Consider the following 24,434-nt stretch of genomic DNA (forward strand, 5'->3'; position numbering starts at 1 on the left):
CATAACTTATCTTTCATATGCTTGTTTCCCTGACCTCCTCACACCTCCCTTTTTTGTATTCTAAGTCAATTATCCATTTCAGCAAATCCTTTCCCTCTCTTCAAAATTCTTATCCTGAAAATTTATCTTGATCTTACTATAAGTTTACTTTCCCTCTTTTCACCAATTAACAGTCTATTTTTCTTAAATCTTTGATACATTTTTGCTAAAATCACATAGATTCATTCCAACATCATTCAACATTCATTAATTTTACAATGTTTCTGTAAATAGTCTTTAAATTTCTTCCAATCTTCCTCCACCGACTCTTCTCCCTGGTCTCGGATTCTGCCAGTCATTTCCGCCAGTTCCATATAGTCTATCAACTTCATCTGCCATTCTTCCAGAGTGGGTAGATCTTGTGTCTTCCAATACTTTGCAATAAGTATTCTTGCTGCTGTTGTGGCATACATAAAAAAAGTTCTGTCCCTCTTTGGCACCAATTGGCCGACCATGCCCAGGAGAAAGGCCTCTGGTTTCTTCAGAAAGGTATATTTAAATACCTTTTTCATTTCATTATAGATCATCTCCCAGAAAGCCTTAATCCTTGGGCATGTCCACCAAAGGTGAAAGAATGTACCTTCCGTCTCTTTACATTTCCAGCATTTATTATCGGGCAAATGATAGATTTTCGCAAGCTTGACTGGTGTCATGTACCACCTGTATATCATTTTCATTATATTCTCTCTTAAGGCATTACATGCCATGAACTTCACACCTGTGGTCCATAACTGTTCCCAGTCAGCCATCATAATGTTATGTCCAACATCTTGTGCCCATTTAATCATAACAGATTTCACCGTTTCATCCTGAGTATTCCATTTCAACAGCAAATTATACATTCTTGACAAATTCTTAGTTTTGGGGTCTAACAGTTCTGTTTCCAATTTTGATTTTTCCACCTGGAAGCCAATTTTTTAATCCAAATTATATGCCTCCATTATCTGATAATAATGAAGCCAATCTCACACTCTATTTTTTAATTTTTCAAAACTCTGCAGTTTTATTCTGTCTCCCTCTTGTTCCAAAATTTCCCAATATTTCGTGTAAGAGTATATATTTAAAGCAGATGAACAAATGAGTTGATTTGGAATAGGCAGAAAATATAAATTTAAGGAATCGCAGAAAGAGGGGGAAGGAAGTCGAGTTTTGAAAGGTTAAAATGATTGTGAAATTATTGAAAGGTATAAAATTGAAAATCATAAATAAAAAGGAAAAAAGAAAAGCGAGGTCGCAAGTTTATCCAAAATGAGTAGTATATTAAGTCTTAATGCTATATAAAGATGGGGAATTTATTGAGTCCCAGAGCTACATTCTTCTATGGGCAACCTTTTTGGGCCTGCATGTAGGGGGAAAGTCCAAAGGTCAAAGTGGCTTTGAACAATAGGCTACATTCTTCCCACACAAGAGCTAGAGATTTCTGCATGCATATATCCATCCTTCATCTAAATGAACAAGCAAGATGAATTATCTCGGTCCAACCAGAGAAAACACTCGAGGGGCTATGGAGAAAGACCAGTGAGGGATTTAGCCTGGGAAGAGGGAGGATCCAGGGGAGGATTTGGGGGGACCACATCTGGCCCCTGGGACTGAAGTTGCCTAGATCCCTGGGAAACACTGGCCTGCGAGCGCTCCAATTGGAGAACAGCCTTTACCAAAGGTGTCATGAGCTTTCAAGACACTCAAACTCAGGACGAAAGGGAGAGGCACGTTTGGCAAACCCTCACCATGATCAACTCCCATCCGGAAACCTATGTCCCCACTATGGAAAGATGTGCAGATCCAGAATTGGCCTCCACAGTCACTTATGGACTCACTGTTAAGACCGTGATGGTGGAAGACAATATTACTCGGCTATGAGGGATTGCTGAAGTAGACAGTCTGACTTTTGATTCAGGGGGGGCTCTGTGTTTCTTTTCAAGACGTTTTCCAGCAATACTCTAGACGAGGGGTCGGCAACGTGCGGCCCATGGGCCAGATGCGGCCCTTGAAGACCATTTTACCGGCCCACGAGCTGTCCCCAAACCGAGTCGCCCGCTCAGCGAGTCCCCTGCACGCTGCACTAAACCAGCATGGCGCGGCATGGGGACTCGCCAATCGGCACCGGAAATCACGTCTGCGCATGCACAGATACCGGAAATCGCATCTGCACATGTCCAGACGCCAAAAATCGTGCCTGCGCAGGCACAATTTTCGGCATATGGGCATGTGCAGAAGCGATTTCCGGTGCCACAGACATGCGCAGAAGCAATTTTCGGCATCGCACTGCGCCACTCCGGCCCACGGACGATCTCTGTGGGAATGATCCGGTCCATGGGCGGTAAACCTTGCCGACCCCTGCTCTAGACCTCACAGCTTCTGTTATGACAACTGAAGAGAAAGCTCCCGTTGAAAATGAATGTCTGTCTCTGTCGCTGGTGGGTGCAGGCCATTTGATAGTCATTAGTGGCGCTCACCAATTGTGGCCTTGCCTGTCTTTGTTTCTGTCTCTGGGACCCATCTCCCGCCTCATCAGTCGTCTCCTGGCTTGCCATCAAAAGACAGAGACTGGGCATGGGCCTTTTTGGGTTTTGGCACTCGGCAGCAAACCATAATGATCTCCTAAATCTTCAAAATGAATCAGCCTTTCATATATGCAGCGTTCACAGCCCTCTTCAGGCAGTTTGACTCACTAGGTCATGGAAACCTTATGCTAGAATGGGCCTGTTTGGTTGAGCAAATATTGACTTTCAGCGACTGTTTCGTTCTGAGTCCTGACTAGTACAGCTGTGAGTTATTTAGCAGCTTGCTCATGAAATGAATTGTGGCGTGGCTGATTATGTCACTGAAGTTCTGGAAAGCAAGCAAGAAGGAGGCTAATCTGACAAAGATGCAAAATCTGACAAAGATGCAAAATTCAAAAACATTTGAATTTCTGTTTGCCTCCTTAAATCTGGTATGGTGCACTGCTCAGTGGACGGTAGGCCCAGTTGCAATTAGGTCCAAGAAATCATTTGGCAGCTTATGACTGACAGGTATCAGTCACCTGTCTCTACTGGCTCTGATTCTAAGAAGCGTACATGCATTAGAGTTGCCAGACCTTGAGATTTCAGCACCCAAATCTAGAGGGCCACCCCACCCCATGCTGTGATGTCATATGGGATGGCCCCAGTCATGTCATGGGGTGAGGTCTAGTGATGTCATTAAGCATGGCACAACATTAAGCATTAACCACAGTCGCCGAGACCATGCCATTAAAATAAAAAACATGAAATCTGCAAATGAGCAAATATGTCACTGGTTGGAAGTTGCGATAGGAACTCTAGATCAGGGGTGGCCAACTCCCAAGAGACTGTGATCTGCTCACAGAGTTAAAAACTGGCAGTGATCTACTCCCTTTTTGGGGGTTCAGGTCAAAGTTGCTGACTTTTTTTAAGAAGGGGGATGGCCCGTTTTTTTGGGGGGGGACAGGGCGAAAATGTTGAGCTTTTTTAGGGGAGTCAAACTTGTTGAGCTTCTTTGGGGGGAGACAATGATCTACCAGTGATCTACCACAGACATCCAGTGATCTACCGGTAGATCACGATCTACCTGTTGGACGTGCCTGCTCTAGATAAAGAGGTTGTTCCTATGCTTATCATGAACTGTTTTCGTGGACAGCCGGCATTAAAAAATGCTTGGAATGCTTCCTTGCACAAGTTTTTTTATTAGGAATTGTAGTTGCCGATATCCCAAAGGAGCAGAAAAGACTTTTTATGTATGCGACAACAGCTGCATGGATGCTATCAGCCCAGAGATGGAAAGAAGAAAGAGTCCTTACCAGAGAGGAATGGCAAACCAAGCTGTTGGACTACGCCAAAATGGCAAAACGGATCGGAAAACTCAGAAAACAAGAAGACAAAAACTTCAATAAAGAATGGGGGGGAATTATAATTTATTTAGGAGACCACTGTAAGCAGATGAAAACATTAGCAGGATTCTAATAACACTTGTAATGTAGCAAAGATCATGGACAATACGGAAAGATATAAAATACGGATTCTGAAATAATATGCAGTTGGAAAGGTTGACAATAGGGCCCATGGAGGGGAGAGTGGGAAGTCTGGAGATTCAGAGAAATCTCTAAATATGGATATGTATTTTGTTTTCTATAATTCTGCACTTGTAAAATCAAATAAAAATTGTAAATAAATAAATAAATAATGCTTCTTTGCACAACCTTGCTATTTTGCACCCAGTGGAATTGGGCAACAGTCAGGAAATGCCCATTGCACTCCTGTCCAAGGGCAGTTAAGTACCTGAGTTAGGCACATGAAAGGCCAACATGAAGCAGTCAGGTGTCAAGCAGGAAGAATACTGGCAGGTGGAAGGCAGGTGTGTTGCTCCTTGTGTTGCAAAGCAATACTGGAAGCTGTTGTCTGAAACAACAAATGCTTGTGGATTGTAGAAGAGTCCTGTCTTCTTCTTCTCCTTTGGTGATCACTCGTTGCCAAGTTAGATTGTCTTCCATAAACACAATTTTAACAGTGAGTCCGTAAGTGACTGTGGAGGCCAATTCTGGATCCACACGTCCTTCCACAGTTGGGGACATAGGTTTCCGGCAGGAGTTGAGGGTTTGCCAAGCATGCCTTCCTCTAAGCACATTTCTCCATTTCATCCTGAGTTCAAACGTCTTCAAAATCCATGACACCTTTGGTAAAGGCTGTTCTCCAGTTGGAGCGCTTGCAGGCCAGTGTTTCACAGTTGTCAGTGTTTATACTACATTTTTTTTAGATTTGCCTTTAGAGAGTTGTTGAACCTCTTTTGTTGCATTATGCTTTCCATTTCTAAGTTCGGAATAGAGTAGTTGCTTTGGAAGACGGTAATCAGGCATCCAAACAACATGACCGGTCCAATGAAGTTGATGTTGAAGAATCATTGCTTCGACACTGACAATCTTTGCTTCTTCCAGTAAACTGACATTCTAGTTTTGTCCCAATCCCTCTCAATAGTATAATCCATTTTGGTTGTTCCTTTCATCTTATCTCTTATGGACCCTTATCTTCACACTAGGCACCAATAAATAAGAAAGTCAGGTAGTCTGCAGACATTAAAGTAAAGGTAAAGGGACCCCTGACCATTAGGTCCAGTCATGGCCGACTCTGGGGTTGCGGCGCTCATCTCGCTTTATTGGTCATGTGGCCAGCATGACGAAGCCGCTTCTGGTGAACCAGAGCAGTGCACGGAAACGCCGTTTACATTCCCGCTGGAGCGGTACCTATTTATCTACTTGCACTTTGACGTGATTTCGAACTCCTAGGTTGGCAGGAGCAGGGACCGAGCAACGGGAGCTCACCCCGTTGCGGGGATCCGAACTGCCAACCTTCTGATCAGCAAGTCCTAGGCTCTGTGGTTTAACCCACAGCGCCACCCGTGTCCCCTCTGCAGACATTACAGAGGGATAAAACAAGTCACCCAGGCTGGGGACTATAGAGTGGCTGGGGAAGCCCAGCCAGATGGGTGGGGTATAAATAATAAATTATTATTATCATCATCATAGCAGCCAATGATGCAGGAATGGCTCTTTGGTGTCACCCGATCCCCACGGCCCGGATGTCTCTGGGCTGTGGCAGTGGCGTAGCGTGGGTTGTCAGCACCCGGGGCAAGGCAAGTAATTTGCGCCCCCTAACCCGTGGATTTGCGCCCCCTAACCCATGGATTTGCGCCCCCTAACCCCCAGATGTTGCGCCCGGTGCGGCCGGCCCCCCCTGCACCCCCCACGCTACGCCACTGGGCTGTGGCCATGTCTAAAACTATGCCTGACGGTTGCATAGTTGAGGCTGAAATATGGCGATTAGCATATATTTTAGAGTTGTTTCCTCTGCACGCTGAACTGTTGAGTGACAGAAAGTCAAGGGGACATTAGAGAAGGAGATTTGGAGCTAGTAATTTTTGTGGTTTACGAGGTGGGGGGGCACAGCAGGGGTCATTTTATTCAGGCAGTTTTTTGTTCCCCAAATGCTCTTTCATCCAAAGAGCTTTATTGCATTATGCCATGTTTTGAGCCCGTGTTTGTAATATCACACTGACTTATCTGAAGCGGCTTTGAAAATGAGCGTTGCCTCCTTGCGAGTCAGATTCAGGCCTCATTAAAATTCATCCACAGTCAGTCAGAAGCTCAGAGCAGAGGAGACCCTTTATTATATTAAATCCGCCACCCGCCACCCCGATAGGATTATTATTTCAAAGGGTGTCCACATGAAGAGACCCCTTGGCTTTCGGCTGATAACAGTTGGTGCTTCCCATTGGGAAAGCTGGGCTTTCATGATGGCACTTTGAGACGCAAGCTTGTCAAAGGTCTCTCAAGCCATCTCTATTTCCCTACATAATTGCATTGCTTCAGTCTAGAGGGGTCAAGTTTTGAGGCTTTAATTTCAAGCCCCTCGCAGCATCCAATACTGCAAACAGAGGGTGATGTTCAATTTAAGTTTTATTTTTTAAAATAATTTTTATTGGTTTTTACACATATTTTCCAGCATAGCATCCTTTTAAATATCATTTTGAAATTTTTGGCTATCACAGCCTTCAACCTCGACTGGGTTTTCTAAAGTCTTTCTAATTATGCATTTTGTTACTATAATTATTGCTATAAACTCAAATTTCCAATACATCTATTCTTAATTCTTTTCACAATAATTTATAAATTACTCCTTACAAAACTTATTTTAACCCTACAAGCGATGTCAATTGCTTACAATTGCTTTCCAAATATATTGAAAACTTCTTCCATTCTTTTAGGAAAATCTGGTCCTGCTGGTTCCGAATTTTCCCTGTTAGTCTTGCCATCTCAGCATACTTCATCAATTTTTCTTGCCACTCTTCTTTAGTTGGTATTTCTTCTTGTTTCCATCTTTGGGCTAATAGTTATCGCTGCAGTTATCACATATAAAAACATTTTTTTATCATTCTTACGAATTTCTGTACCCACCATACCCAATAGAAGGGCTTCTGGTTTTTTAACAAATATTTCAACATTTTTTTTTATCTCATTATAAATAAGTCCTTCACTTTCTTACATTCCCACCACATATGGTAAAAGGTACCCTCTTTTACTTTACATTTCCAACATTTATTATGTGTTTTATACATTTTAGCTAATTTCCCTGGTGTTATGTATCACCTATACATCATTTGCATCTTATTTTCTTTCAATGCACTGCCGGCAGTAAATTTTATTCCCTCTTTCCATAATTTTTCCTAATCTTCTATTTGTATATTATGACCAATATCTTTGGCCCAATGGATCATAACTGATTTAACGTCTTCATCTTTCAGATGCCATTCCAATAATAATTTATACATTTTAGATAATATTTTATCCCTATTATTTAATAACTCCAATTCAAATATTGATTTTGTATATCCAAATCAATTTTTGTTTTTATCCTCTTTAAACATTTCACTGATTTGACGATAATGTAACCAAACATTCACCGTACATTTTACACCTTCATATGGCTTTAATTTCCATTGATTCTCCCTCTCTATTACTAGTTGTTCATAGGTGGCCCAGTTTTTCCTCATATTTGTCTTTTTTACACTCATTGCCTCAAGCGGCGAGAGCCACCATGGTGTCTTACGTTCTAGTAGATTTTTGTATCTATCCCACACATTATACAATGTCTTTCGAAATATGTGGTTTCCAAATCCTTTATGAACTTTTACTTTATCATCAGCTTAAGTTTTAATCAGAGTAGACCCACTGAAATTAATGTCTTATAAGAATTCTAAGGTCTCAAATATAGAATATATTCTTAAATGCACATATATCTAAATATACAAACTATGTGTCTGAAATAGTACAGGAGAGCAATCCTGAAGTCGTTTTGACTCTCTCAATGACCTCAGATATTCCTCTGCAGCAAGGAATGCAAATGGGGAAAGCCTTCCCACTGACTTTTTGCTTACAAATCCTGTCTTAAGGGCATATTTGTGTATGAATAGGGTGAGCCTGTGACCTGCATTACTATTCGTTGCTATTAACCATCACAAAAGAGTGGCCAGGCTGCCCAGGTAATGCAACCAGCAACCATCATTAGGTATCCTGGCAGACAGGAGTTCTGCTGTAGACCACCTCCTATGATGTATGTGTGATGATTTCGGGGTGGCCTTTGGCTAAGGGGGTGGGCAATGTCTTTAATGGTTCCTGCACACTTTTGTTCAGGGTCTCCACCTTCTTGGAAGGAGGGCAGGGAACTCTGTTGCAACGGGAAAACAAATATCTGCCTTGCTTTCTACTGGATCCTGCCTCCATCCATTCTTCTCTGGCTGATCGTGGATTTAGGGGATTCAGGTCCCATGGGGAGTTGGGCAGCAAAGGCCAAACCCCAATTTTAACATCAAATGAACATGACTTAAGTTAGATCCATTGTTTAATAGGTCTTCCCTGAGTAAAACTTGCTTGAATACCTCCCAGAGATTTGAAGTAGCATATGTGTGTTCAGCCCAACAGTGGAAGTGTTAAAAGGGTCATTCAGGGTTTATGGAAGACAGGGGCTCATTGTATCTTCATACATGGCACAGGTTTGTGGACCCAGCTCCCCTGTGTACTAACACCCCCATTTTACAGATCAGGAACTGATGCTTAGGGAATTGCCCCCCCCCCCCATGAGACATTAAAAGCAGGCTTTTGTCCTCTGTCATGTTCCATGTATGTCATATGACGGTGCTCTGTGACCATTTCAGACTTCAGCTGAAGTCTTTATTCCAATGGTTGACCTTTGGCTATTGGGATCTTTTCTTTTCAGACTTTTTATTGTGCAGATGATCTTTGAAGGGAGGCAAGGGCTGAAATGGGCAAAGTCGAAGATAGATACAGGAAGTACCTGAAGCCTTGAATACGATGAGCTTTCTATTGCTTAGAAGCTCTTTGGGAACAAAACAGGAAATGGCTATTAATGCTTCTCTCTAGTGCAGCGTTGCTATACAATAACTTACAGCACATTTGTTTCTGGTTGCCTCTCCTCGCACATTTGACATGCCTTCTGTGCTTTTGCGGGTTGAGTTATTTGGAGGATGTTGATACATCCTTAAAGTTTTGTGGCTGCAGCTTTGTTTCAGTTATCCTCTCTGCCTCCCCACTTAGAAACACACACACAAAAACATTTCTTTTTATTCTTTTCATGGATACAATCGAGAGGCCTCTAAAGAATATGTGGATTTTTGCAACAACACACACACACACACACACACACAGAGAGAGAGAGAGAGAGAGAGAAGAGAGAGAGAGAGAGAGAGAGAGAGAGAGAGAGAGAGAGAGAGAGAGAGAGATCTAGGGCTGCCATATGCCCAGAGACATTACTGAGATTTCAAAGGCGGAATTTAGGTTTAGCTCAACAATTTTGGTGGTTTCGTCAAAAAAAAGCTCAACAGCTCTTTCTTTCTTTTCTTTCTTTCTTTCTTTTAAATTTATTTCTTTGGTTTTTCAGATTAAAATTTTACAGTCACATATCCAACATAAAATATTCTGATTAGTTTTACTTTTAGTTACGTATTTTTATTTATTTACTTGATTTAGAGGGGGGAAAGCTACCCCCTGGCTACACCCATGCTTAACCTAGCTGACCACCATTGGGGTAAAGCAGGAATGGGGAACTCTGCACCCCACTGTTGGGGGGACTGTATTCCCTCCTGGGGAAGCTGCCATGAGCCACATGGCAGTGGAGGGCAGTGCCAGAGGTTGGAAGTGGGTGGGGCAGGGAATGTAGAGTTTAACTTTGCACAGGAGGCTGGTTTCTGCACTCCGCTCTCTGCCCTCTATCCAGGCAAGCAAAAGGCATTCAAGGACATACTCCAGCCAGGCAAAAACCCGCAAGGAGGGTGCAAAGTAGGGTGAGCGAGGACTGTGACCTGGGATGAAGAGGTATGGCCGGGAGGGTGTTTGGTCTGGGGAGGATGCCAAGGGCCAGATAGACAGCATTGGAAGGCTGCCTCCAGCCCTCTGAGGTTATGGATGCATATGATCTGGGAGTGGCCGCCGAGACCATATAACACCGGTCTTGAAAGACCTACACTGTATTGGGAAATTTTGGAACAAGATGGAGATAGACTGAAATTGCAGAGTTTTGAAAAATTAAAAAACAAAGTGCGAGACTGGCTTCATTATTTTCAGATAATGGAGGCATTTAATTTGGACAAGAAAATTGGCTTCCAGGTGGAAAAATCAAAATTAGAAACTGAACTGTTAGAACCCAAAACTAAGAATTTGTCAAAGATGTATAACTTGCTGTTGAAATGGAACACTCAGGATGAAACGGTGAAATCTGCTATGATTAAATGGGCACAAGACGTTGGACACAACATTATGTTCGCTGACTGGGAGCAGTTATGGACCACAGGTATGAAATTTACGGCATGTAATGCCTTAAGAGAGAATATTATGAAAATGATATACAGGTGGTACATAACCCCAGTCAAGCTTGCAAAAATCTACCATTTGCCCGATAATAAATGTTGGAAATGTAAAGAAACTGAAGGTACATTTTTTCACCTTTGGTGGACGTGCCCAAAGATTAAGGCTTTCTGGGAAATGATATATAATGAATTAAAAAAGGTATTTAAATATACCTTCTTGAAGAAACCAGAGGCCTTTCTCCTGCGCATAGTCGGCCAATCGGTGTTAAAAAAGGATAGAATTTTCTTTATGTACGCAACAACAGCAGCAAGAATACTCATCGCAAAGTATTGGAAGACACAAGAGCTACCCACACTGGAGGAATGGCAGATGAAACTGATGGACTATATGGAACTGGCAGAAATGACTGGTAGAATCTGTGACCAGGGAGAAGAGTCGGTGGAAGAAGATTGGAAGAAATTTAAAGATTATCTACAGAAACATTGCAAAATTAAAGAATGTTAGAGTGATGATGGATTGAAATTAAGTGGTTTCTAGCTGCACAGGCGTTAAAGTTATATATAGACTAAGATTAAGGATTAGGCATAAAAAGGTTAAAAGAACGGAAAACTGGCTATTAATAGATAAGAATTTAATGTTATACCATATTAAGATTAAGGATTGGGATTAAAAAAGAGGGAAAGAAATTGCTGGACAAACAAATTGAACTGGAATACAAAAGAGGGAGGTATGAGGAGGTCCAGAAAATAAGTAAATTCAAAAGTGGCGATGAAAAGGTGGTATTGTTTTTAACTGTTTTTTCTTTTTCTTTTTCTTTTTTGTATTTTGTATTGTGTATTTTTCTTTTTACTTTTAATTCTTTTTTACTGATGTGTCCTTTTTTTATCGGAAACTTTAATAAATATCATTAAAAAAAAAAGAAAAGAAAGACCTACACTGGCTCCCTGTACGTTTCCAAGCACAATTCAAAGTGTTGGTGCTGACCTTTAAAGCCCTAAACGGCCTCGGTCCAGTATACCTGAAGGAGCATCTCCACCTCCATCGTTCTGCCCAGACACTGAGGTCCAGCACCAAGGGCCTTCTGGCAGTTCCCTCGCTGCGAGAAGCCAAGTTACAGGGAACCAGGCAGAGGGCCTTCTCGGTAGTGGCACCCGCCCTGTGGAACGCCCTCCCACCAGATGTCAAAGAGAAAAATAACTACCAAACTTTTAGAAGACATCTAAAGGCAGCCCTGTTTAGGGAAGCTTTTAATGCTTAATAGGTTATTGTATTTTAGTGTTTTGTTGGAAGCCGCCCAGAGTGGCTGGGGGGACCCAGCCAGATGGGCGGGGTATAAATAAATTATTATTATTATTATTATTATTATTATTATTATTATTATCTGATGTAACTGAGGAGTTTTGTGATTTGGAAAAACCGCAGCGAAGTGAATCCTCTCAATGAGTCTGATGCATATGCAGTGGTTTTTAAATGATAATCTTTCCCATTGTTTTCTGCCTTGTTTCTTTACCCTGTCGGCTGAGCTTCTAGTACAGAATGTAATGTACATTCCACACCTGGTTAAACCTGATAATTTCCTGCTTTCATTCACTGAAGCTTTAATTTAAACCAGAATTGCCCAGCCATATCTAAACGGTGTTGTGCTTGTGGCCATTGATCAGGGTTAATTTTCATTCCAGATCACCCAGGTGCCTTTTGGATTGTCCCAGGGGGCTTTGTCCTTACTGGGAACCAGTAACATTACTTGGTCCCACTTTCACTGATCACACACGGAGGGAGATTGCTTTCTCTGCAATGCACCTTTGCGATGGACTTAGTGGACCATTCTGGGCTAGTGCATCACATGGTCTGGAGGTGATGATAAGTCCTGAGCCATATTCTGGAGCCATGCTTATCTCCTGTTAGCCACATCACTGCCTCCTTTCTCTTGCAATTCTGTCTCAGACCCTATAAGGGAGTCCTTGGAGCACCCCACAAATGCCTAACCTTGGCTCCTATAGGTTCAGGTCAGGGGTCACAAGCAAGAAGAAGAAGAAGAGTTTGGATTTGATATCCCGCCTTTCACTCCCTTTAAGGAGTCTCAAAGCGGCTAACATTCTCCTTTCCCTTCCTCCCCCACAACAAACACTCTGTGAGGTGAGTGGGGCTGAGAGACTTCAAAGAAGTGTGACTGGCCCAAGGTCACCCAGCAGCTGCATGTGGAGGAGCGGAGACGCGAACCCGGTTCACCAGATTAGGAGACTACCGCTCTTAACCACTACACCACACTGGCTCTCAAGAGACTTTAGTCAGGAGATAGAAGCAAAACAGTGGCCTATAGGCCTGATCGTTATTGTTGCAACAAGACTTCCCGTCATCACAAAGATGAAGCAGCCAGAAGCCCTGAACAATGGTTACATCAGTATTTTAAAGTTTCCCAAAGTTTCCCATAACCCTGTCAGTTTGCATTTCTTAGTGCAGAAAGTATTGATCTGATATGGAGAGATCTTTCCTATTCCAATTAATTCACGAGGGTTCTGGAAGCTTCTCTGTGTGAAAGAAACAAGCTGAAGGTTCATGATATTTGGGTTATTTCTTCAGAGAAACTGAGTACAGGTGGTTTAGACTGGTTCTCTTATCTCTTTCTGTCAAGGTCATGCTGACTATAAAAGTAGGGCCAGAAGGAGACTGGGTTTCCCTTTCTCTTTCTATCTCTCTTCCTTCTGATGTAGTGTTCTGTATATAGTATTAAGGTTTAGTCTTATAAGTTACTGTAAGTTTAAGTTAAGTCTGCTGCAACTGGGTTTCTTATGGACAGTGCTAATCCTGAATGTATTGGATTTGTGACCATTACACTCATTTGCCTTCAGTAGCAGTGAAGCTCTGCCGGATGAAATATAATTGCCTCTGGTCTATTTTTTTGGAATCCTGCAACATTGTTAAGTTTTTACTCTGCTTAGTATACATTGGAATATGTTCTGGATCAATACTGAGTAGAATTTAAATGACAAATACATCTCAGGATCAGAGACGGAGCTAGCTGTTCCGGAAGCCGGAGTGGCGCACATATTGAGCACCCGGGGCAGGGGCAAGCCGCCCATGGGGGTGGGGCGAGTGTCCCAGGGAGGTGCCACCCACAGCGAGCAGCGAGCATTCCAGGGGGACGCTGCCCTTGGCAAGCTTCCCAGGGGGCGGGGCGGCGATGTCACCTCCCCTCAGGGATGACGCCCAGGGCAGACCACAACCACTGCGCCCCCCTTCCTCCACCAGTGCTCAGGATGTATCACCAAGACGTGACAGGGATGTCACAAAAAATGTGTGGTCTACCCAGACATGCCCCTGTCACTCAAATATAGTCTTTCACACTTGCTCCATCACAATACAAAGGAAAGCATTTGCAGTTTCCTGGTTCCTGAGTCAAGTCAAACACACCCCTTTGTCTTGTCCGGGCTTCATCCCACTGTGGGGTGGGTAGGCATTGTGACTGAGATGGTTATCTGTCTGACGTTCTTGAGGCAGGATATCACCAGTCATGACTCCTTGGGAAGGCCCTGTAGATCTCAGGGGTTTTGGTGGCCTCTCCCCTTACACCTCACTCCCCTGGGTCCTAAATGCCATTGGAAGATTGATACAATGACGTGATTTCTTATGAATTTCTAAAGTTTTCCCATTGAGCCACTACCAAGATACATTTGTCAGTGCATTGCTACATTTGATAACATGCAGTGGAGGCTCTTTGTCTTTGCCTCGTGATGTGGAGAGGCAAGGCTCGTGGGGAGGTCTCTCACCCCCCTTCCAATTTCCCAGTAACAGGACACCAGTTAGGCCATTGGCACTTAAATACCATCACGGCCCAAGCATTGTTACTGCTTTTCAAAGATTAGTTACTGTATTTTTCCGTGTATAAGACTAGGTCTCCCCCCAAAAAAACAATGTCAAAAATTAGGGGGCATCTTAAACACAGATACATCTCCCCCCCATTTTCTTAAATCTGAGTCCACAAAAATAGGGGGCGTCTTATAAATGGGGGCGTCTTATACATGGAAAAATACGGTATATGTTCTAATAATCTAAGATATGCAGAAATTTAAAGTAGCTCAAGTCAGAAGCAGGACCAAGCTCTGCTTCCTGCTTATGCAGAAGTGATTCCAGTTTTATTGCTTCTGAATAGTGGTTTTCAGAGTAAGATGTGCCTCTTTCAAATATGATGTAAGCACTTTCAGGGGGAGTACCTTCTTTTAAAGGTTGGCACTACTGAGTTGGCTAAGCTGGAGCAATGCCTCGTTCAGGATTTGACTACCCCTTGTACAAAACCTACAAAATTGGTGAGCAGCCACTGAATATCTTTCTTAACCATGTAGCTGCTATTGCTGGCTTGCTTCTGATATAGCTCATGAAAGGACACCACTTGTAGCTCAGTTCAGGCAATGACTAATTCTTTCTGTGTTATAGTGACTCATTATTTGTTCTGAGAAACAGCCTTTCTTAAGTCATGGTGCCCACTCGCTTACTCTCCCCGCCTTCTAAATGTACTGCTTATCAACCAAAGCAGAGACATGACTCTCTTAAATTTGACTTGGAAATTCTCCTGCAGTTGACTCCTCCGTGTTTTGTTAAGAAAAGTATAATTTTTTTTGCACAGCTATATGTAAGGAAGGCTGGTTATTTTCTGTATTTCCGGAGTATTGGGGATAAAATCTGGAGTCTAATCCAGAATTTGGATTTGTGAGCATTTCCTTTATATACTTAAAATAGAAAATGCATGTTTCTAGTCTTCAGGATTTTTGAAGACCATTCTATTCTATTCTATTCTATTCTATTCTATTCTATTCTATTCTATTCTATTCTATTCTACTGATTTCCTTTTTTACCTATAATAGAACAGGCATGTTTCCAGTCTTCAAAATATTCCAGCAGTAACTGTGGGCCAATTTACATGTTCTGGGTTTTCTTCAAGGTTAGTCACACAGACCCATTATTTTCAATGAGTATGCTTAACTTAGAACTTAGTCAGATATACCTCTGTGGTTTTAAAATGGTGTTAAAGTATTATGAGATGTGTTGTCTACTTATCAAAACTGGAAAGTCTGAAATGTGAGCATGTCTTGCATACAGTTCAGATCCACACTGCAGCCAGACCTAGCAAGTCTTTTCTTTCCTTAAACTTGAATTCAATCAAAGAGATACATACACGTGAAATGAAATGTAGGGTACAGTCATCCGTATTTGCCCTCAGCCTTGGATGTGTCTCAACAAGGTCCACAGCATTTACAGTTATCTCTTGATAGACAACTTGACTGATGGGGGAAGCTGTAGAAGAACTTGTGATTCAGCAGAGTGCGTCGTGCTAAATAGGCAGCTTGTTAGTAGATCAGAATCCACAAACCAGGTGAGAACCTATACTTGTGATTCACGAGAACGGTTAGGAGCAGTTTGCCAGCTTACTAACTTTCCCCTTCCCTGCACAGTGTGCCATGACTCTTTGACAGAGTGACTCAGAATTGCTGTTGGTGCTTTTCATGTTGTCTTCGGCTGCATATTTGAACATTTCAGACCTTCTTTTCACTACATGAATAAAATGGCCCGGAGGAGGAAGTGGAGATTGGACCAGCTCACCCCCCCCACCCCCCTCTATCATTCTCAATGAGTAAGAGAGCCACGTTAAAAAAAAAGGTCAAGCTAAAGGACCCCTGGACAGTTAAGTCCAGTCAAAGGCGGCTATGGGGTTGCGGCGCTCATCTTGCTTTCAAGCTGACGGAGCCAGGCAGAAACGTTCCTTTTTAACCAGGCCTTTGGTTCATCTGTTTGACATCCTATACCCTTTTAAAATGTGGCTCTTTTCTGGGGTATATGTGTTATTGGGTTGTTGTTTTTTAATCTGATTATGTATGTTATGATCTTTTCTGTGAACGTCCCTGAGATCTCTGGGTATAGGGTGGTATATAAACTCTAATAATAATAATAATAATAATAATAATAATAATAATAATACAGTGGTACCTTGGGTTACAGACGCTTCAGGTTACAGACGCTTCAGGTTACAGATGCCGCTAACCCGGAAGTAGTACCTCGGGTTAAGAATTTACCTCAGGATGAGAACAGAAATCACGTGGCAGCAGCGCAGTGGCAGTAGGAGGCCCCATTAGCTAAAGTGGTATCTCAGGATAAGAACAGTTTCAGGTTAAGAATGGACCTCCAGAATGAATTAAGTTCTTAACCCAAGGTACCACTGTAATACTACTACGTACTACTACTACTACTACTACTACTAATAATAATAATAAGAGAAGCAGCTCCTAGGTATCAAGAACAGAGCCACATCCTTGCACCAATGAGGACCACAAGCTGGAGGCTGCCTTGGTAAGTTTTCTGGGTCGTCAGTGTGTCATGGAATCAATGGAGAATGGAAAGTGAGACAGTGTTTCTACTCTTGCAGCAGAGGCAAACTAGCCTCCGTACAACACAATCCCATGCTCATTAACTCACAAGTCACTGAATGAAATAAGGCTCAGTCCGATTACAGCCCGAGTTGGGCGCAAGCTGAAAGATGCAAGTTAAGATCTGAGGAAAGACCAAGCCCCACAATTCAAGGTGGTGTTTCTGACAGTTTGCATTTCTTAGTGCAGAAAGTATTTATCTCTTGTATAGATATCTTTCCTATTCTATTTAATTCAAGAGGATTTTGGAAGCTTCTCTGTGTGAAAGAAACAAGCAGAAGGTTCATGATGTTTGGGTTATTCCTTCAGAGAAGCTGAGTACAGCCGGTTTAAACTGGCTCTGTTATCGCTTTCTGTCAAGGTCATGCTGATTGACTATAATAATAAGGCCAGAAGGAGCCTGGTTTCACTTTCTCTATCTCTTTTCCTTCTGGTGTGGTATTCTGTACATAGTATGCTTCATGTTAAGGTTTTAGACTTATTATAAGTTATTGTAAGTTTAAGTTAAGTCTGCCGCAACTGGGTTTATTATGGGCAGTGCCAATCCTGAATGTATTGGATTTGTGATCATTATGCTCATTTGCTTTCAGTAGCAGTAAAGCTCTGCTGGATGAAATAGTAATTGCCTCTGGTCTATTTTTTGGGAATCCTGCAATGTGTTTAAGTTTTTAATGGGCTAACTATACATTGGAATCTGCTCTGGATCAATATTGAGTAGAATTCCATGACATTTTCCTATACAGTGGTACCTCGGGTTAAGTACTTAATTTGTTCCGGAGGTCCGTACTTAACCTGAAACTGTTCTTAACCTGAAGCACCACTTTAGCTAATGGGGCCTCCTGCTGCTGCCGTGCCACCACAGCATGATTTCTCTTCTCGTCCTGAAGCAAAGTTCTTAACCTGAAGCACTATTTCTGGGTTAGCGGAGTCTGTAACCTGAAGCGTATGTAACCTGAAGCGTATGTAACCCGAGGTACCACTGTATAAGTTAGCATTCTGAAAGCCACTGTTCCACATTTTGAGTTATACTCAGAAGGACCAAGAGGTGTCAGTGCCGGAATTATTGTGAAAATAAGAATTTGGGAGGGTGGCATCAAATTTTGTCCTCCCTCACCACATTACCTGTCTGCTCCTGGAGATGCATTCACATTCCAAATTATTTCAGCCGACATTCAAAGTCACTTTGATTGTCTTTTGCAAAGTTTATTTAAATGACAATGTTTTTTCCTTACTTTCTGTGCTTTCCTTTGGGTGCTTTGATTCAACATGACTACTTTCCCCTAGACACAATTATCATTGTCTGTGCTCAGAGGACTTTGTGGACATTATTTCTGTCATATTAAACCCTCTAAAGTAGGCCAGTGTTATTTCCCCGTGGTTTATCCTGCAAAGTTGAACCTGTTTAAGGCTGCCTAGTGGCCAATGTGAGATCGGAGCCAGAGCCATCTTGGCACATAGCTCATGCTCGTCGTTACTATACCACACCTGCTCTTAATGCTAAAATGGCTGTCTTCCACATCAAAGTCATTGCCTTCTTTGAACTGTGCCTTTGGAACTTTTAGAATGCATTATTGTCTTTTCAATCTGTATGTGGTCTCTCAAAGGCCACCTTTATTCAAAGGGACAACATGACATTTTCCATTATGTTTAAATTAAACATTAGTTTCTTATCTCCACCAAGTGCCCTTTAAAATATCTTTAGGTACATCCTTCCATTTTATCTTTTAATTGGCTTACTTTGAAGAACTGCTTTATCTCATGTTTAAATATAGGGCCATCATCATCAGGTTGGGGATGAGATAGTTGTTTGTTTGTTTTAATGTATTTTTACTAAAGATTTCTTAATTTACAAAAATATGTGCATTGTCTCTTTTTTCAAGTTGCGCTTTTTACAGATCAGCTTCATTTGTTGTGAGACATTAGCGTCGCATACATTGTTAGGTTAGGAAGAAAAGAAGAAAGGAAGAAAGGAAGAAAAGAGGGGGAAAGAGGTAGAGGGGGGAATGGTGAGTGGGGTGGGGTCGGGTGGCAATGCTTCAATTCTTCTACTTAGTATATGTGTGGGCTTTTATGTCAGCTATTCCTTTGGTGGTGAGAGGTTGGGGTTGGCCTAGGGTGTGGTTGGTTGTCTTTGATTGGCTGTAGTGAAATTTGTTTTTGTGTGTGAGTGGGGTTTGTGTGTGTGTGTGTGTGTGTGTGTGTGTGTTTGGATCAGGTTAGCCAGATTGATTCATATGCTGTTGATGGGTTCTTGTTGTTGTCTTGTTGGGCTGTGTATGTGATAAAGGGGAACCATACCGGGGTGAAGGCATCTTCTTCTATTTGTCTCCGTGTCAATTTCAGTTTGTGGTTAGTTTTTCTAATAAGGCTGTTTCCCATACTATTTGATACCATTGTTCCATGCTTATTCCTGACAGGTCTCTCCAGTGTCTGCCTATGATGCTTCTGGCTGCTGAGATTAGGTGGATATTGAGCTCTTTGTGGGCATTATTATCTGGGAAGATGTTTAGGAGGGCCAGTTCTGGAATGACTTCTAATCCTTGCTTAGTTGTTATATGATTGATGTCCAAGAGTTGGGTTTTAGTTTTGTTTTGTTAAAAAAAATCTTTTTGAGGAGGGCAGAGAATGGTTAAAATATTGAAAGAGTATGGCAAAGTAATATCAGCATTCCAGATAAGAACCTAGTTTCATGTTTTATTTTGCAGTGGAGATACATTTGGTCGTTCTGATGGAATTATCTGTATCTGGAAAGGGAATTAAAACAACAGCAATAGCCATAACCACAAAAATTAATAACATTTATATAGTGAGCTTAACTTCTTCAGCTACAATTGTCAACTGGAAAATAATTCTGGGTCAAAACAGATGAGAAGTTGAGCCTGAGAGTTAGCATGCCATCATGTGTGCTCCATCATGGCAAACACAAAATTCAGTTTCGTTCATCGTGCTGTAGCCTTATGAGGCTTTGCCCTCGGGTGGGAAAAATATTGCGCCCGGGAAAGGGAAGTGGGAGTCAACAGACACTCAAGGAATAGTTTCGGAGAAAAAGGTTTTATTTCTATCACCCATGAACTGGTAGAAGGAGCAAGTGTGATAGTCCACAAAAGCATGCACGAAGTTCACAGTCATGTGCACAAGCATATATACCCCTTTCTAGTTCCCTCCTCCTTTCTCCTCCTTCCAGAGTCCTGCCCCATGAGTTCCTCTGAGCATGAACAGAAAGCTGTCTTGGGACTATTGGACTCTTGGCGCCCTTCCCAGGAAAGGGGTTTCAGAGTGTTCAGATATGTTTCAATCTCTTGTTCTGGCATGGTTCCCGGACAGAAAGTAAGTTGCAATGTGGTTCTTTAGCAAGGCCAGAAGGCATGAGAAAGGCCTGAGAAACAATGGACTGTTCTCTACCTTTTGTTACAGCAGAGCGGAATGTTTCTGATGCTTAGCTGCTGAGAAAATGATTTTGAAAAGCTTTGAGAAGCTTTGAGCCTGCTTTGGGGGGGTGACTTCGGGCCTAGGTGGGGTCACCTGTTCTCACCTCCTACATTCCCCCCTCTTAATCTTTGGACAGCCTTTTTCTCAAAAAGGCTCGTCCCAGGAAGGCACAGGCTGGTATACTTGGGCCAGCGCTATAATCTGGAGGCGAAGCATGCGTGCAGATACCCCCCCCCCCTTCTGAAGCCCACATTGCAGCCAGAAAAGTTCCTAGTGTGGACTCAGGTGTAACGGTTTGGGCTGGGAACGTACATGTCAGATTGTCACTGGCGCTCTTTGATTTATTGACACAAAGCCAGCCAGTAATTCGGTGATGGAATGATCGAGGCTGTAACTGATGATTCATTCCAAGGCACAGGAAGGAGCGGCAGTCCCCTCAGAGCATCTACAGGTGCCAAAGTGCAGACGGTGCTAATCTGTGCCATTCGTGCACAGGGTTATTACCAAGTTGGTGCTGTGGTTCAAAGGGGGCTTTAGTTAAGTTCTGGAGGCTCTGGGTGGAGCTCTGCCAGGTGGCAAGACAATGAAAGGAGGCCAGGGCATCATTTCCCTGATTGAACATCCCACACAAATACCCTCCTCTGCAGGGGTGTTGTAAGGCTATCCAGGGGCCCTCAACCTTCTATAAAGTTCAATTATGCAAAAGGAAAGAAATAAAATGAGAAAATGTCCTCTTTCAATCCATGCTGGATTCTTGAGCCGTGCAAAGCGTCAGCGTGATGCAGGAAGGCAGGGTGGTCATCTCACGGGCGTCGGGTCGTCTGGTGGGCGTTGGACATCTTGGGTCTCTTCCAACAAGGCTGGAGAGTCTGGGGTGAGTCGAAGGGGCCGGTGTAGATCAGGTGTCACAGATGCCGGTGACTTCCAACAGCTGTAGAGAAACAGGACAGTCTCTGGCCGGTTTACCTGTCCAGAGAAGAGAAAAACAGACACAGCAGCGACTGTGCATTGATAGATAACATTCACACACAAGGCATATTAACTCAAAAGGGTATGCTTGGCAGGAAACTTCGCAAGGGGTTAACAGTCCTGTTCCTTGGGTTAAGTTTTTGCCAGCTGAGATTTTTAAAAGTCTTTGTCTCTGCGCACTATTTTCTTCAGAGCCATGTTGCAAATTTCAGTTCATTTGCCAAAGACTGCCAGTGTTAAGCAGGAGGGGCACTGTGTTCCCTGGCTTCTGGCAAAGTATCAAATTCCTCAAAGTATCAATTCCTATGTTATGCTGCGGCTCCTTTTTCAGAGTAAAATTGCACCTTAAAAAGAATTTTTTTTTTTGACAAAGTTCACAGAAAGCATTCACTTGCTTTTTTAAGAAAGTCACTTTCCAGGTTAGTACAGGGAGTGGGCAACCCTTGGCCTTCTGGGGTTTTTTTGTCGCTTGACTGTAAATTCTAATTGGCTCCAGGTAGTAGCAGGTCAGAGTAGCTGGCTGAATGCAGCAGTGTCCTTCTGAGATAGCTGCCAAGAGATAAGCTACCCCAAGCGCCTGGCACAAGGGGGGGAAAAGCTGATGTCCTGTTACTTGCATGAATGAATGTTAGAAACAGTTAGTTCACTTGCTTCTAGCTGCAACAGTCTTTTAGCAAGAACAGAGATGAGAAGAAATCATTTTTGAGAAATCTTATTGTTCCCAGCCTGTGGGGGTGGGGTGTGGTCGGGTGTGGGGCCTGTGGGCATTCCATTTCCCAATGACCCTCTTGCCTGCAGATGGTGCACTGGCTTCTTCCCTAGGCGTCTTCTGCCCCTCCCGTGGACACCCTCCGGGATTACATTTTTGGCTGCTGGCTGCTTGAAGACAAACCCCTAATTATTTTGGCTGGGTCCTCTTCGAAAGAAGGATTCTGATTTAGGGGGCTTGGAGGCCTGTGGTCCTGGGCGTCGGATGACTCCAGGGGGCCGTACACTCGGTGGGGTGGGGCCATCAAAGTGGAGTTTTAGCTGCCTCAATTGCAACATCAGTATTGTCCGCTGCCCTGAGGGCATTTATCTTGCGGATTTCCTCAATGGTCAGTATTGTAATCCTAGGGCTGTGCCCTCGGGTTTAATTGTCTATCTCTCTTCTTTTAAAACACTTCTGTCCTATGCGGCGGTCAAAGCCTTCTGCTCTGTTTCTTTCTGTCTGTCAATTCACATCCTTGCATTGTGCTGCTCCTAGAACTCAAGAAGCCACATCCAGCTCACTCTTTTGGATTGCTTGCTGGCTCTATCTCACGCTGCTCTTTAAAATCTTCTGCTCTTTTCTTTCTGCCAATTCACATGCTGAAATACTCTTTTGGACTGTCTGCTTGTCCATTTCACCTGATTCCTTCTGAGTTTCACCATTCTCAACTTCCTCTTGTCTTTCTTCCTCAGTCTCTTTGCTTTTGGGGGTTGGGTAGGGGGAACCTCATTTAGCTCTGGTGCAGTTGCTGCATAGGGTGGAGGGGGACTAATTATTCCTCCTTCCTCTTCTGGGTCTGGCAAGACTGCTGTTTTTTCTAACTTGTACTTGCTGCCATACTGGGCACAGTTTTGGCTTGGGCTAATCACAGTTTTGCTTTTCCTAAGCCATGGGGGAACGGTTAGGAACTTCACATAAGTGTTTGGAGTCTATTTTTCTTCAGTTTTTAAAAATCCCCAATCTTCTCCCTTTGTGGTATCTTTCCAATTTCCCCCCCCCCCAGGAAACATTGCAGGGGGGTCGTGGGAGTTGTTTTACTGCTCTTTCTCCATGACCCTGGGACCCTGGAACACTTGGGATACTGGGACACTCCCTTCTCCTAATGTCATTTCTCTCACTCAGTCACAGACCACACGTTGCTTTCAACGTCTCTCACACTCAAAACATTCACTGGAGTGTCCCCACACGCACATTCAGAAAAACCCATGCACCTCCCTCAATCCCCTTTTTACCAAAACCAAAACCACAACCGGCAGCGCTTAGACTTCGACCAGGGCCCAGCAGACCCTTTACTGCTTTTTCTGGGCGTCACCAAAACCAGTGGCACTTTTTCTACCCTACTGGTCGGGCTGATCAGGCCCTGTTTGTTTGCTCCCACCTATAGCCTGTGGAGCTTGCTCCCACCTATACCCTGTGGAGCCTACTTTGTTTCTCGAGGTACCTTCTTTCTGCACGGCCGTTGCTTTTTCTCCGGTCCTTGCAGTGTGCCCACTCAGGAACGGGTGGCAATTCCTCCTACGAACTTGGCAGGATGTGCACTGGAACTGCTGACATGAACCGAGCTGTTCACCGCAGGGACGCCTTGAACCCACATCCCTTATCCTCAGGGAATCTGTTTTTCCCGGCCAATGGCACCAAGAGTGCAGCCTCTTTGCCGCAATGTTGCACCTGAGAGATCCTTCCTGTTTATGGGATGTAACATCACTGAAGCAGTCAAATACAACATTTCCTGTTTGCCCAGAGTGGACACACAGGGGGATGTTGCTCCAGCCAGGAGGACTTCCTGTCACACCTGATCTGGAGCTTCCTCTCCCTGCATGTGACCAGGTAGATGGGCATGACCCTGGTAGATCCTATAAAAGAGCTGGTCACGCAGCCATCTTCCTCTTTCCCCCTTATTCCATCTTGCCTTTTGCTGTCTGCTGGCTCTCAGCCAGCAGCACATGGAGCCCATCCCTCACAGAGGATGAACCCACGCTTTTCTCTGTAACTGTAACTACAAGCTAAAGCCTGCCTTCAGGACCATGCTGTGAACTGAATGTAAGTAAACCTTATCATTACTTTTAAAAGAAGACTGTTGCGTCATTCTTGTTTTTAAGAGGGAACTAAAGGGGATTTACCAGGAATAATCCAATCTGGACAAGCCAGACTGGATTGCTTAACTCAAATGGTTCTAATGAATCTATCAACCAGCTTCCTGTTATTTACAAGGGAATGTGCTCTGCTATTAGCTCACTAGCATGAGTAAGGAAGGATAATGTTTAATCAATATATCCTCTCCTACTATCCACAACATTCCCACACTGTTGAGACTTCTCAGTGACTTTGATACGGCATCCACCCCTAATTCATTGCACGGGTGGGAATAAGGATAGGCTATGTGTGGCCCTCCAGATGACTACAACTCCCATCATTCCTAATCATCAGCCATGCTGGTTGGGGCAGATGGGAGGTGGAG

General features: G+C 43.3%; 2 long non-coding RNA genes across 2 annotated transcripts in view; both read right to left on the bottom strand.

The window, feature by feature from the left end:
* The window catches only part of LOC308458381, a 146,787-nt gene that overhangs the window by 66,410 nt on the left and 55,943 nt on the right, over positions 1-24,434 (bottom strand). The gene's annotated exons all lie outside the window — the stretch shown is intronic.
* Positions 19,860-24,300, bottom strand: LOC308458420. The gene is made up of 2 exons (XR_013977387.1): positions 23,401-24,300; positions 19,860-21,222 (listed from the first exon to the last, which is right to left on the bottom strand). It is a non-coding gene; the product is annotated as an uncharacterized lncRNA (long non-coding RNA).

The sequence above is a fragment of the Podarcis pityusensis genome, assembly GCF_964106645.2.
Source record: "Podarcis pityusensis genome assembly, chromosome: 11".
NCBI lineage: Eukaryota > Metazoa > Chordata > Lepidosauria > Squamata > Lacertidae > Podarcis > Podarcis pityusensis.